The following is a 14,731-nucleotide window of genomic DNA, read 5'->3' on the forward strand; positions in this document are numbered from 1 at the left end:
TGCTTTTTCCTTTCTCAGCATACTCTATTTTTCTTTGTCTTTTCTTACCTTCTGAAACCTGCTCTATTTTTTTCTTATTCATCAAGGATGATAACTACTTCTTTTTATTCAGGATTCATATGGCCTTGAAGTTCAACCTAATCTTGTCAGTAGGCCGATTGTGAGGCATATTTCCAAACAACCTTAATGTCTTGGCTTTCTTATCTTCTATTTTGATTTTTTGTTTACCTTTTTTGTTCTTTGAAATTTCATGTTTTATTTCCTCCTCTTCTAAATTCCTTTATTGGCTTCTATTTCTTCCTTCATAAGCCTCAACCTCAACTTCTCACATTTTTACAAGGATCTCTTCATGTTTTTCACCCTAAGGTTAATTAAATTCTCCTTTAGTTTCATGGGCAGCAGCTCAAGGAGGAACTTTGTTTTGGTCTCTTTTTTATCTTCTAGGAATAGATGGTTTTGGGCTCCTTTGTCTAATTTTCCTTAATTGTTACACTTGTTTATTTATCTCATGGGAATATAAAATCTTAATAATATTGTGATGGAAAATATCATGAGCTCGTAATTCAGGTATCTTTCTTGCTTTAGTACACACCTTCAATAAATTTTTATGTAAGAATAAGGCAAATTCATTTTCCTAAAACCTACTAAGTGACAAAGGAATCTCATGTGGTATAGGTAAGATTTAGAATACCTACCCTCATAGGTGAAGAACAGTTGGACAATCCTGAGTGCAGTAGACCATTGAGATTTCAACTTGCTTTGTAGTACCCTTGCATCCCAATCTTGAGTTTGGAAATCTTCTTTCAGGAAGAAGTTCAAATCTACATTCACCAACCTTTGCTTCTTAAACCACATTTCTCCCTCTGTTGGTAACGTTGTTGCTTCAGTAATTGGCTCTTCAGTGATAGGGAACTGTAATTTCCTAATTTTGGTTGTATTACCATCTAAAGAGAAGACGAGGTCATGGAACCAAATGAGGTTGTATGCATTAAATCGTTGAAAATTGGTTCCCAACCTCCACTTCTGAAAAGGTCGAGCATCTCAAGGTACACTTTGAAGTACATTCCATCGGGTTTGAACCTCTTCACATGGCCAAAACAACCCATTTTTACAAGCTCCAACACCTATAACACCTTTACTAACCTTGCAATAACTCAATAAGGGACTGCAAAACAATTTACCTTTTTTCTACACTAGAAAATAATAATTCTGGGTTTGCTGGAAAATAGTGTTTGGGAAAAACAGAGAAAACTAGGGCTTAGTTATAAACAACTCAAATAGGCTCAAAACCCTTGGTAAATGTCACTTCAGGAAAATTGAGGACCGTTATTTGACAAACCACCACTTAGATGCTTAGAAATGACAGTTTAAAGGGTCGAAAATCGAATTTTAATTTTGTTTAAATGTGCTACGAAAAAATTTCGTAGCGCTGCACTATGAAAATGTTTTGTAGTGTCGTGCTACAAAAACATTTCCTAGCATTACCCAATTTTTTTCTATAGTTCATATCATAATGTAAAACCATGGAAAATTTTAGGGGCTAAAATTTGTAGGTGGGCTAATTTTCCATGCTTTTTCTAAAAAATAGATTCACCAAGTTCCCATTTTCTCTAAAATTTATTCGCCCAAATTTTATAGTAGAAAATTATTTTAGCTTAAAAATCACTAAAATATTATAGATAATGATATGAAATCATTAGAAAATTTAATATTTTTAGAAAAATATATCCAAACATTTTACGCTTTACATATGAAGGACTAGAAATATTCGCCAAGGTTTCTAAATATTAAGAAAATGTTCCTTAGCCGTAAAACTTTGCATAAACTTAGGGTTATGCAAAAGGATGTAAATGACACATTTCCCTAGGTTTGAACATCCTTATGATGAACAAAACACCCCCCTTTTAATGATTATGACTTACAAAAAATATGGACTAACATCTCTGACTTGACATGAATGTGTAAACCCGATGCTAAAGGAGTCGAGTTACACATTTTCTGGAATTGTAAAAACATCAAATGATGATGTAATCGTTGAACATGACAGGACTGGACCACTCCTTCTGAGGGTTCATTAAAAATACTCATAGGGATTCATCTGAAGGATGAACTTACATATCACGCATATGTTATCCCCCTCAAGCTTGTAAAACATAAATAAGTACTAACCAGAAATGGTTGGGGAAATTGGGAAAACAAGGTACTCGACCTATTAATGGTAGTTAGTCACTCTTGAACATGACACTCTTTCACTTCATCTCTGTGACTCTTAGGTTGGGAAATCTACTTGTCTTTTTGGTTCATCACGCCATATCAAAAGTCTTCATATTCGACTTAGGCTCAACTTTTCCAACTCCCTTCACTGTCGCTGATATGTTCAAGTGAATTCACTTAGTTGATATCTGCTACAATACTCTTAAGCCTTCATTCATGTCTATTGTTCTTGAACCAGTTCCACATTAACATCATTATGTCTCATGTCTTGATACCTGTTTCTTGTCATTGATGGGTGATACATCAAGGCCCATCTACAATGGGTTGCTTCTTGTCGACATCATTTCATTATCCAGGAAGTTAACTTAGAAACTCCCTTTGGTAGTTTGGAGCTTGCATACATCAATGGCAAGTTTCCTCGCTCTCTGCGACATGTTTTCATCATTGTCCTTCGAACAAAAGATTTTGTGTGGTTTTCGACTTCAACTCATTCATTCACACCATATGGATTGTAATATGGTACCTTGAGAACCATCAACATCATCGGTGGTTTCTCTTGCGTCTGTTAATGGCTTACATCACCGCCTGATAATCAGATGGTTTCTACGATGTTCTACTTCAACTCATTTATCTGCATGGTTAGACTCATGCGTTGGATGAACAAGCGAATGAGATAGAAGACCACATATCTAATTTCATCCATCCAGGCCCTGATTTCAATAATAATACAAGATTACAAAGTATGATGGTTATGATCATACAGACAGTCATCCAAGCATGGGTCCACTCTCTATCATCAGTGGATGTGACTTTTTAATTAGTGTACATGTAATGTTAGCTTATGTGTTGAGTATGAGTATGCCTCCCTCGGCAAGGATATCATGATAAAAATGTATTGTAACAGATGATGATCTCGACCGGATTTTCTTAATTTGGACTTGTCACAAGGTAAAGCACTTCAATCATTAGTTGTTGTTTCAGACTTTGTACTTTAGGGGGCAATTTTTTAATAAGCCATTTTGTCACATCTGGTTAATAGGTCTGCAAACCAGATTAATCAATATGTGTGAACATGTTTTCATCATCACTTCACAAATCACTAAGCATGACCTTTCCAAAAATTATGTGTTTCTAGGATTTATGGCTCAAAAAATGCTTTTAGCCCTAGCGCACCCTATCCTTTTATCCACATGTGTTTAGCGTTGGTTTCTCCATTCTGCACTAGGACTCATAAACACTTGTTGCTCCCTTTAATAGATGCGTTGATTTTAGAAATTTAGGAAAATTAAAAATAATTCTAAGCTCCCCTTTCTAGAAGCTTCCAAGGGTTGTTTTAATAATTTACCATCAATAAGAAGCTCGAATCCTAACTGATCCTAACTTGGAGACTCTCCCTCTTATCCCTTGAGCTCATTCTCCCATCATATGTGGATCTCAAGCCCATTAAGGTAAATCCTAAATTATCATCCCTCTCCTATAAATTCACTATCATCCATAGCATCAGGGTTGGCTTTTGGAGATTGATAGTTCCCCTATGTTGTTGCCTTGAACCTAAAGGAGTCATCATCTTCATGCATTAGGGTTGGCATTGAAGTGTGCTTTTTGACAAGGAAGGACAAGTCAACTTGGGGAGACTTCTACAAGATTAACTACCATTTATGGTCACAAACTCTCTCCTATTTTTATTAATACAACGAGTATCCTGTTTTCCTACATTTTTCGTGTTCAAGGAAAATTTTAAGGATGAAAAATTATCTTGAAGTTTAAAAACATTGGCGAATCTCACTAGTCCATAATATGCAAATTTTAAAATGTTTATTGATATATTTGTAAAATTATTCAAATTTATAATGATTTTATATATAGCCTCTATATAATGTTGGTGATTTTTAAGGTAAAATAATTGTGTTGTAAAATTTGGGCAAATCATTTTTATAAAAAAATGAAAATCGGTGAATTTCTTTTGTGGAAAAATCATGTAAAATTAGCCCACCTGCGAATATTGGCCCCTAAAATTTTCCATGGTCATGTTATATTTTCACTCATGTATTTCAAGGCCTTGTTGATTCATTGAATATGAATGTTAGACTATTCTACTTGTTTTTGTTGGGTCTCCAAAATGTCATCCACTTTCACCTTCATTTCCATCATTTTACCCTCATTCTGTAACTCTATAACCCCATAACCTTACATTAAGTAACCCTTTTCATCATTACACGGGTTTATCATTATTATTTCCAAGTCATTGATTTTGAATATTATAATTGAATCTATGATTAAATGCTAGGAAATTAACATATTTTCATATATATCTAAAAGTGTTATGAGTTTTGTGATATTGTAGGCCTACTTGGATATTCTAAAAGGTCCTACTTGGCCACCCAACCACCAATTCAAATTTCAAATTCCAACTCATGAAGAGTTGTGGAATAATTGTAGAAAATGTGGATCATTAACTATACACATTCAAAGGAGAAGAATCATGGATGAGAGGATTTTGGAGATTGGTTGTAAGCACAAGAGATAAATGTGGATTTAGGAGAGATCTAAGGATCTATATTTATTGTATAGTTATCCTTAAATTTTGTATAAGTAAGAGTGCATCCTTCATACAAAGGGTTGTCAGTTGTCAATTGTAACTAGTTGGTGTTGTTGTTAGTGATAGTTGCTAGTTGGAGGTTCCAAGTTCCATCCGTGTAATTTGTAAAGTGAGGATAAAGAATTATTGTGATATTTTGTGACTTCATATTTATGAAATATATACTACCACTTTGATCTCCAAGATGTGATAGTTTGTTTAGTGTGCTTGCTGAGGAATGGAGGGACCCTATCAACCACAGTTTGCACATCTTTCCACCTATTGGTAATATAGTGTAGTTGTTGTATTTCATTTCTTTTCATGCAAGTGTACTTTTACTTTTAGCAAGTGTGATTTCATTTCGGTTGGCATGATTTACTTTCCAATAGGTGTGATTTCAATTATTCAAGTATGGTGGGATTTCAATTATGCAAGTGTGGTGTGATTTCAATTATGCAAGTGTGGTGTGGTTTCAATTCTGCAAGTGTGATTTCAATTCCAAGCATGTGTTATTTCCTTTAGGCAAGTGTGATTTCAATTTCTTTATATTTGGTTTGGTTTAATTCGAATTAGATTGATTTAATTTATTTTTTAATTTGTTTTAATTGCATTAGATTAATCTAATCTGAAAGATAGCCACTTAGTACATTTAGTACAGGTATACCTCGTCAGTTTACAAAACCTTGGGCTAAAAAATTAAACGACAGGGATTTAACTAATAATTAAATCACCCAACATATCTTGTGGATCATTTGCTTGTTTTAGTCATGTGTGCAGGTTTTGATTATAGCACTTGGAGCTATAATTTGACCTTATATACAAGGAGGAAAGGAAAACTTGCATTTCTATAAGGGGGGAACTCAAGTCTTTCATTTCTTCAATGGATAAAAATTTTGCATTAAACCTAATTGGTAGGAACCTTAGGATCTTCTGAGTGACCACTTTATCTTTGAGCTTGTTAGCTATACCTTTGATCATGTTTGAAACTTTCTCAACTCTAAGGAATTATTCTCCAATATTTTCATCCTCTCTCATTTTCAAGCTCTCAAACCTCATACTATAGGTTTCAAACTTGTCCTTCTTCAATTTTTCATTTCCTTCATAAGCTCTATTCTAAAGCTTTTCTTAGACATCCTTTGATAACTTGCAGTGCATTAGCTTAACGAGCTCTTTCTCATTGAGTCTAGACATAATGGAATTTTTGGCCTTCACATTATCAGGATCTATAGGAATAGTAACAAAAACTGTATAAATTGACACAATAGTTGCCCAGACATCAACACCCAAATTGATCAAATATGCCTCCATTTTGGTTTCCATACAACATAGTTTTCTCCATCAAAAATAGGAACTTTGGATTCTTGAGAGGCCATGATCACCTTTTGGTCTCCTTCTAGTGGTTAAGATACACTTGGACGAGTTGGCTCTGATATCAATTGATGGGATCAAGCAATAGTGAGAAGGGGGTGAATCAATATTGTATAAACATTAAACAATAGTATGGCTTTCTAAAATTTAATGTAATTGATGAAAAGATACAACAATGAGAGCACAAACATCACAACACAAGAACACCAATATATTAGGTGGAAACCCTCTAGGGGAATAAAACCACCATACTACTTTGATTCTTCTCTTATATTATTTATCAATCTTCTCTTTGACATTGATATGCTAGCCCCAACTAGCTAGGACCAACCACTCCTCTATATATATTTTGTTGGACACTTTCAATAATTTAACAAGCCCCCACTTGCTTAAGGCCTCAACCATTGCAATTATAATTCTAAAAAATATATGCAAATACAAGGAAAATATATGTCTAGATTGATACAAGAAACAACATATATCAAATACTTATAACGTTTGTAAAATCCGCTTTAGTTACCTCTTTGAGATTCCTTAGTAAAATCTATATGATGGAGACAAATCTTTAACACTTTCTTCACACCCTGCATAAAACACTGATTGAAACATGCACATATATATCTAAAATAATTTTGACCTTCTTCAAGAAGCTTATACATGCATTGTAAAGAAACATCCTCTCACAATTTTCTCTCAATGAATTACAATTCCTCACACTCTCAATAGAGAAAACCTCTCCTTTACAAAGAGTTCTCATATAAATAATTTTATGGAATGATTAAACAATAACTACATAAAGAAATGGAGAATCAATCACCCATGTTCATGCACTATTGATCTGGTTTGGTATAACGAATATTTCTCTTTGACTTGATCCACCATAATATTCAATGAATGAAAAATATTTTCAAACTTAACCATGCATTTTTTATGACCTCTAAAGCACACAAGCATATTGGAGTGATTACCACGGTACATCAGTATGAAAAAAGACCACGATTTTTTTTTGTGCACGGGATTGTATATGCACTTCTACTTAAGGATAGTCACATGTGTACATGTTATACTCACTCAAGAATCAAATATATTTTGGTGTACACAAAGTTCGAAATTTTAAAATCACCAAGAAAAACAGCTCAAATTTAGACCATTAGCACCAACTCTCAATACAATCATGAAGCATAAAACCAATTTACATCGATTGTACACAAGCCATATTACACCATTTATTTCTCGTTGACATCAATGCCAACACTACAAAAACTTTTCCATAGTCTTAACCTTCCATCTTGGGGCACGAAACAACATTATCAATATATATTTACCAAACCCATAAACTATGTTGTGAGAATTCCTTAAGATATCTGATCTAGGATTTACAATAGTTGATAATAATTTCTTTAAGCATGCCTAATAAATTCACTAGTTTATTCACGAGTATTCTATTCTTAAGAATTACAATTCATAATTCATATATTCGCAACACTAAATAATAAGATATGAAAATGGAATCAATACTTATATGTATGAGTATATATAATATTTACTTCACGAGACATCTACTTTCTTATCACTAGTTACATACTCAGTACCCTCCACTGGCCAAGGTTCCAAACCAAAATGGCCTCGAACCTAGGATTCATGCACCCCCATTAGCCTGCACCTAAGTGGTGCACCCTTTCACCACACTCACTTCTCCCTTAGGTGTCTTGCCATCACATCCAGGGTGGCTCACTACCAGATAGGGATGTTCCAAAGATCGTATCTCCAGGAGTCCCTACTTCCTTTTTGGGGTCTTTAGGTACCCTCCATGCCCTTAAACATTCCTCTTTACTCTCCAACATATAAAAGATTCAATTAAATCATCTCTTTATTATCATAATCACCCTTCCAAGCTAAGGAACCCCCTTCACTAACCAATAGTCGCTCAGGTGATCCATCTTGCCAAGTTTTTCACATAAAATAGAAAGGCAGACCTATAAGGCTTGTGCTCCATATAGTTGTTGTCCTCAACAACTACATCATTAGCAACACAACAACCAGGCTTATCTTCATATATAAACTATAACATAAATATTAAAGAATTTCCCTATTAATTAGCATACAATCACCTAACACATATTCATATATCACATACATATGTGCCCATACAACACACAATCTTATACGTCACATTTAATATTTTATGACAAAGAAGCAAGATAAAGGTTAAAGATATTATCCTACTCAATTTTCCTACATATCATGGAATCAAGAGCATGTTATCCTCTTATGGTCTTTCCCATTAGTCATTTATATTTTACCAGCCACATGTGTCTTAGACTACTATTTCTAGCATAGTTGTACCTACATATATTGTCATGTTATATTGGATTCCATTTTCCAATTCCATACTATTTAAAACCCTGTCAGTATTACCTTGACATATATAACCATATTGATTATTATTACAATATTAATGCAGTGCCATCATTAAATAATTTTACATTAGTCACTCTCCATTCTCCCTTATCCAGTATACTAGTAACTAAACCCAAAACCAAGCTTGAATGGTCATAGTCCTGTTCAAAATCATCATGATCCTATTGTAATCCTATATGTTTCGAATAATTTTTATTTTAAAATTCCTACCCAAATATAAATTATGGCTTTACCAATGTGTTCTACCATTCAATAGCTCTCTATTGACTACTCAGTTATCGAATTCTAATAATTATGCTAAAAGTTATGTCCTTTAGAAGTTTTAATTGGACTCAAATGATTATTTTCCAAACTTTGTTTCTTTCCTATGCAATTTTCTTAACAAATTTCATCCAATTAAAAATTCTAGTTTTTCAAAAATATTCTCCTCATCAATAGGTTTCTATTCACTATCTATTTGCATCATTCTAATATTCAGGCATAAAGGTATGCCCTCTAGAATTCTACGGCTTGTTAAGCGATTTTTATTCCTTTAAGACTCTTATAAAAATTCTTTTAATTTTCTCATAAATTTTATCCTCAATTCAAAATTATGGGTGGATGGTTTTAATATTCTCAAAATTATTTTTCCTTTGTCTAGTTAAATGTCAAATTCTGACTTTTGGGCTAAAAGTTATGTCCCTATGAAGTTTAGCTTGATATTCTCAATTCCTTCTATAACTTAAATTCAATTTTTGTCCTCTCAATAAGCTTGTAATTGTTTTTGTACCAACTGATAACTACATATGCTTTTGCACACAGAGTCCTTTTCCTGCTTCTGGTATTCTCCTTGTTCTACTCAGATTTCTTCTACTTCCTAATTGGAGGCGAATTGATTTCTTAACCTCTTTTTCCACATGGCTAGAATGCTAGACACTTCTCTGACCATGGGCCCCCTTTATATATATATATCCATTGCACAATATAGACACAAAGGCACATAGGCTTACCATATAAATCTAACTGACCAACCTAACCATTATATACATCTGGCTCACTAGCCTAATAACAGAGTACATGTATTTGCATCACCTTATATGGGCAGGGGTATTACATTCCTCATGATTTACCATTAAGATGGTTCAAGTTTCACTATTTGAAACCTCACAAGAATAAAGTTAATTAAAAAATGCCAAACTAGCTTGCTTGAAACTAATTTTAGGAGCATTCAAGAACTTACAATTCCTTAGAGAATATATCCAAATTTAAAGCGAACCAAGATCTGTTTGAGCCTTATTTAAGGAGCATTAAAAAACCATAAATTCCTTGAAACATATCTCTTAAAATATAACAAAAAAAATTCTAAAATTTGAACCAAATATTGCCCAAAATGTTTTCTAAATATTATCCAAGTTTCACCATCTGAAACCTCCCAGAAGAAAGTTTTAGCAAAATTTCCACGCTCACCTATTTCAAGTAGCACATCTCTAGGATCATGAGCTCAAATACCAAATGTTATGAACCTTGCACCTCAAAAATGAGAAGAAACCAAAAATTACCATCTTCTTCAAGGGGGGAACCTACTTTTACAATGAATAAAATGTAGAAGATAATATTTAATAATTTTAAGACTATGTCTCCTTTGTCTGTGTGTGTGTGTGTAGGAGACAAGAAGTACAATAATAATAAAATGTAATCACTCAATATCTAGGGCTTAATAAGCAGTTTTAGGGTTAAGATGGAGCTTATATAGGTTTTAACATATTTATTATGCTCTTAAAAAAAAATTAGAGAAAAATTATGGATAAAATGGAGAAGAATATGAATGAAGATAATGGAAAAATAGAAAGGAAGATGAATGAAAACAAAGAAGAAATACAAAAATCCATGAGTACCATGGAAAATATTTTCATTAAGAGTGAAATATGGACCAATCATTTAAGATTAGAAAACAAACCCAAGATTATATTATTGATGTCATTCGAGTAATCTTTGCAATGTTGTAATGTTTGCAATATTGGTAAACCAAGTATGTTACATGGAAGGCCATAAGAAGTAAGACATTGTGCAAGTGATAACCAGTGACAACATCACTTAATATGCAATGTGTCTTTTCTGCCTTTTTTGAGAATGTTGAGTAGAAAAGAGACTATAGAAATCAACCTCCAAAAGAGAGAAAATCCACCCATTATGTTAATGGATCATGACTTCTACTAGACCAAAAGCATCTCTTTATGGGGAGGTATGATCTAGGAGAATTTTCACAATCAACAATTCAAGTTGGTCTCAACTTCTACTAAAGTTATCCACACAATGAAGAGCATGTAAGCATTTTTCTAACACCATTTTAATGAATTAAGGATGAATTCAAATGAGAAAAATATGGCTAATTGAAGTCTTGAGCAAAAGGGAAAAATGATAAAATGAAATTATTAATACTTATTTTGAGCTTAGGTGCTTTCTGTATTATTGTATTTGTCATTATCAATTGTGATAGGAAATTAATATAAATGTGAAAACTATGTAGCATTGGTGCAAAAGTTGCCTAGCATTGCATAGTTTCCTAGTCTTAAAGTAGAGAGATATTCATGGATTTCTTTCCTAGTCTCAAAGGATAGTTAAGATGAATTGTAGAGAGATGTGATCTTCAAGGAAATTTGAGATTATCTTAGAAGGTTGATATTCTCATGGGCATGGTTAATATTTTTTCTCAAACCAATACTTTGAATGGTGTCACATCTAAATTTTTGGGATCTTGAGAGTCATTCTCTTCTTGATATGGTGAAGCAATTCTTAAATGAAGAATTATTCAAATCCTCTATAGAGAGGGGAGAATAGGTTTGGACTCATTAAGCCCTTCGAATAGGGTTGGATTTATTGAGCCCTTCAAATAAGAGAAGAAACAAGTTATATGCTTGCCTGTGGATTCATTTTCCCTTTGAAAAAAGACTCAAGAAATTGCAAGCTTTCTTGGATTGTTAGTTCTTTGTAAAAGAAACTCAACAAGTTGTAAATTTGCTTGTGAATCTTTGCCCTTTTTCCAAATTGAAATGCCTTATTTTGAAAGAAAATAAATAAAACTAATTATGAATAGAAATGGAACTGAAATCATAACTCATATAGGTGAACTCTATTATCTATTTCTTTTGCATATTCTCTCATTGTATGCTTTCTTATTGTTCTTAAATATTTTCTTATGTGAATAAACGAAAATGTGAAAATGTATAAATCTATCTTAATAGTTTTAGGTTGAAACCTTAATTCCATATCAATGTAAACAAAGGATCCACATGAAAGAAACAAAAATACTAATTAGTTGGGAATCAAACATTCCAATAGAGGTGACATTATGTTGGTGGGATATATCGAATATAATGAGATAGGCGATATTTATCATTAATATTTTACCTCTAATTATGTGCTTTATCGTGTTTCAAATAGTAAATGTTTGGTCATTTTAATTTTAATAATAATAAGTTATTGGGTTAACTACTATTAAAATTTTAAAATTAATAATTGTAAATAAATAAATATTTTAGATTTATAATATTATTAATTATATAGGATTTTATAAAATTAGTCTCTATCTATCTTAATTTTAGATCTACCAAGCCTCAAGATGGATCAAATCTTTTTTCACTCTAAAAAAGATTTGCATATCAAGAAATTTGATCTCTCCATGGTTGGTAGATCCGAGTTAAGACCTAGACAAGTTTAATTTCCCCCTTTAAATTGGCTATATTCCACATGAATACCATGAGTTCTCAGTACCATGGTTCATTTTTATTTTTATATAGTTATTTTTATTTTTACTTTTTTATTTTATTTTAACCAAGCAAAAATATTTACATTACATTAAGTTAATTTTTTTATTATTTTTTAATTTAATTTTTATTTTTATGTGATTTGATTTAGTCAAAACATTATTATTTTATTTTTATAGGGTTATTTTTATTTTGTTATTTTTATTTCTACTTTTTATTTTTTTATTTTATTTTGACCAAGCTAAAATACGTTTTAGTTTTTTTATTCAATTTTGTTTATATATAATTTGACTCAGTCAAAAAATTAAATATCTTTTCCATATTAAAACTTCTTAAAATAATAAATAATATACAACCTTTAATAATATTAAATAATACATAAATTTAAATATATATTGGATTTCAGAGATCTGTGGTTTGTGCTTTTTGAATTTTTGACCGGAGAATCCACAGTAATGGAATTTTTACACCAACGTTTCGAATCCCAAATGGGATCCATCATCAGGGTTAAGAGAAAGATGATAAAAGAAAAGCCAGATGGAAGAAATAAATACTCATGAGATGAATATTTAAAGGAACAGCACAGGTCGGCCAGAAAGATTTATGATGAAACCTAATTTTAATTTTAATTTTATTTTTATTTTTATTTTATAAATTAAAATCATTTATTTAATATTTATAAAACAAAAACTTTATATAACCTAAAATCTATATTAATATTAATATCTAAAAACTAATATATATATAAATATTAAAACCATAAATTTTTAATTAACCTAAAATCTAAATTAATATTAATATCTGAAAAACTAATATATATATATTAATATTAATATCATAAACCTAATATCTATATAACATTAATATTAAAATAACCTAACAACTATATAACTTAATATTTATGATAATATAACCTAAAACCTATATAACTATAATATATATAATAGTAAAACCTAAAATCTATATCAATATCTAAAAACTAATAAATGTATTAATATTAATATCATAAATCTTTATATAACCTAAATTCTATATTAATATTAATATCAAATTTTTTTATATGTATTAATATAAATATCATAAATCATATTATCTATATAACATTAATATTACCTAAAGACTATATAACTAAATAGTAATAAAACTTGATCACTATATAACTTAATATTTATATAACCTAAAAACTATAGAACTTAATATATATAATAGTATTAATAACAAAGAAACCTATTATCTATATCAATATCTAAGAAAATTAATGCTAATTTAACCTAAATTCCTTATTAAATTTTTTATTAAAATCTTGAACTATATTAAAACCTACATAATGTCAAAATTATATTAAATTCCATGCTTGTAATTATATTAATAATTAGAGTTTTAATAGAATATATATACCTAATAACAAAATTAATATTAAAATCAAAACTATGCTAATACCTATAATAATATTAATATGTACACTTAAATTAATATCTATATTAATACCTACCTTACCTGCTTGACAACTTACCTGGGGCCAGGCTGTCGTTTCTTGATTTCACTGATCAAGGGAAGCCAGCTTCCGCTAATCTCCAAGTCGCTGTCTCTGTTCAGATTACAAGGATGCTTCAAGATTTCGAGGGCTTCTCTGATTTTCCGTCTTTGATGCTGCTCTTCTCTCGCGATGATTGATGCGTTTTCTAAGCAGATGTGGTGTTTAGTCTTCGAGGAGTGCTCTGCCAAGGCTGAGGTACGAGATCTTCCATTCCTGATGTCAGCGCCATGTTCTTTCAGTCTTGTCTGGAGGGAGCGACCAGTCTCACCTATGTAGCTTTTTCCACACGAACAGTCTATTTTATAGACCCCTTTAAGCTGCTGCTTGTCAATGTCATCTTTAACAGATTTTAAACTCTGCCTGATGGTACCGGGAGCTGAGAATTGAGTTATAATGTTTTTCTTTCTTAGGATTTTTGCCATTTTATCTGTGACCCCATGGATGTAGGGTAGAAAAACCTTACCACCCTGAGGTTGATCCTCCTCTTTAGGTTTGGGAGATGACAACCTGCTTTCAGCTTTCTTTATGGCTTTTTTAATCTCATGATCCTTGTAGCCTATATTTTTGAAAGTTGAAACTAAATGCCTCTTCTCTTCATTTATGTGTTCTGAGTTAGAAATTCGAAGGGCTCTAATGGCAAGAGTGTTCAGAACGCCAAGCTTTTGGGCTGGGTGATGGTGGGAATCCGCATGAAGGTAACTCTCCGTGTGAGTTGACTTCCTGAAAACTTTATGTCCCAAAGAGCCATCCTCTTTTCTGATGATAAGAATGTCCAAGAAAGGGATGCTCATATTTTCTTCAAGCTCCATAGTGAATTTTATATCAGGGGAGATGGAGTTAAGGTGATTGAAAAACTTGTCGAGTTCTGTT

The sequence above is a fragment of the Pinus tabuliformis genome, chromosome 1_1 (assembly GCF_031772625.1).
Source record: "Pinus tabuliformis cultivar Carrire ecotype Pingquan chromosome 1_1, CPIR1, whole genome shotgun sequence".
NCBI classification, from domain to species: Eukaryota; Viridiplantae; Streptophyta; class Pinopsida; order Pinales; family Pinaceae; genus Pinus; species Pinus tabuliformis.